The 1,753-nt window shown below is 28.9% G+C and overlaps 1 pseudogene; it reads right to left on the bottom strand.

The window, feature by feature from the left end:
• Positions 1 to 1,636: 1,636 nt before the first annotated feature.
• Positions 1,637 to 1,753, bottom strand: LOC145253141 (5S ribosomal RNA; annotated as a pseudogene).

Raw genomic sequence — 1,753 nt, 5'->3', positions numbered from 1 at the left:
GCTGTTTTTTGGAGCTCCTGCCCAGATGTGGCAGCAAAGCTTTGTTTATGGAACCTGCGTTTAGATTAAGGCACAGATAAAGAGTGGGGGAAATTATGGATAGAATATAAGTTTGTAACTTCTGACTCTTCACGAACTCGAACGGTAGATTCAATAATTCCACGAGGATGAAACTATATTAATCAGGACTACAGAATCCAAGTTCTGGACTTTGAAAATTTTCAACGGGATGTTAAGTGTTAAAAATATTTGATTGCTATTTCTTAAAGTTAAATTTGCAAAAACAGATCTCACTGACAAAATGCATTCCACTTTCCATGCCAAACTTATCTTGATTTCGTGATGCTTTTAAGAATTTTCATGTGTAAAAATATACATCGTATTTTTAGAGTTTTACCATTTTTGCGTGTTTTGGAAGGTAAAGGTGAAGAGGGTTATGTTTATAAATGTGTGTTTTCTTTTTTCTGTATTTTTCTGTCTTTTAACATATTTATTTGGTACCACAGCTTTCGGTATTTTTGTGATTATATATATATATATATATATATATATGTATATATATATATATATATATATGTATATATATATTCTTAATTTCTTAATGTATATGTTCGTTTGTTTGTTAGGCATTTTTTTATATGTTTTTCTGTTCGTTTACGTTCTCTGGTATGTTGATTGATAAATTAGCATTAAAATACGAAAAGGTTTCCTCGTTCAAATCTAATTAACGTTTTCAATTTAAGAAAACACACTTAATCCTCCATCTTTTTTTTTAATGACAGCATACTTTATTAGCTGATAGATAAAGAAAAGCGTGTATATATATATATATATATATATATATATATATATATATATATATATATATATATATATATATATATATGTGTGTGTGGGGGGGAGGTGTAAAATCAGATGCAAGCACTAGTTTTTCACATTTTTAGTATAATTATGCATGCCTATGTGAATATTGGCATATATATATATATATATATATATATATATATATATATATATTCAAGGCATTAACCTTTTTATAATGAATATGCACATGTATGTGAGCATACGTACATACATATACACACATATAAGTCTTTACCTTTTTATTATATATATGCAAATAGGTGTGGATATTTTTACATACACACACATAAGCATATATATATATATATATATATATATATATATATATATATATATATATATATACATACATTGATTTACGATACTTTTTAACGAATTCAATTATTTATACTAAAGTGCATTTTAATCTAAATGCTAGTTGGGAATAATTTTCTCTTCACCAATATGATGACCCCCCCCCATGTGTGAACGACAAGTATTCTTTAATATTTAATTATCCACATATAATATATAAAAATATATAAAAATAAATAACTATATATATATATATATATATATATATATATATATATATATATATATATATATGGGACTCCTTCAGTCTTTGACAGACTATAGATACCTACAAAGGGGTGCCTGCACGTGAAATTTTTGAGGTAGGAGGTGCGCAATCTCTAACCATCCCTCTCCTGAGTCGACATTGTTAAATACCAGTGGCAAGTGGAGTGTATGTACAGGACGACTGGAAACAAATGCCGAGGTAAGCGGAGAACACATACAGCGCCTAGAATTCACAAATGGTCACCAATCTGGTACTAACCAGGCTCAACGTTGCTTAACTTCGGTGATCTGACGAGAACCGGTGTACCAACGTGATTAGGCCACATAT

Source organism: Euprymna scolopes, chromosome 29 (assembly GCF_053919585.1).
Source record: "Euprymna scolopes isolate OS-2025 chromosome 29, ASM5391958v1, whole genome shotgun sequence".
In the NCBI taxonomy this organism is placed as follows: domain Eukaryota; kingdom Metazoa; phylum Mollusca; class Cephalopoda; order Sepiida; family Sepiolidae; genus Euprymna; species Euprymna scolopes.
The sequence above is the reverse complement of the archived record's forward strand: the minus strand, read 5'-3'. Positions and strand labels throughout refer to the sequence as shown.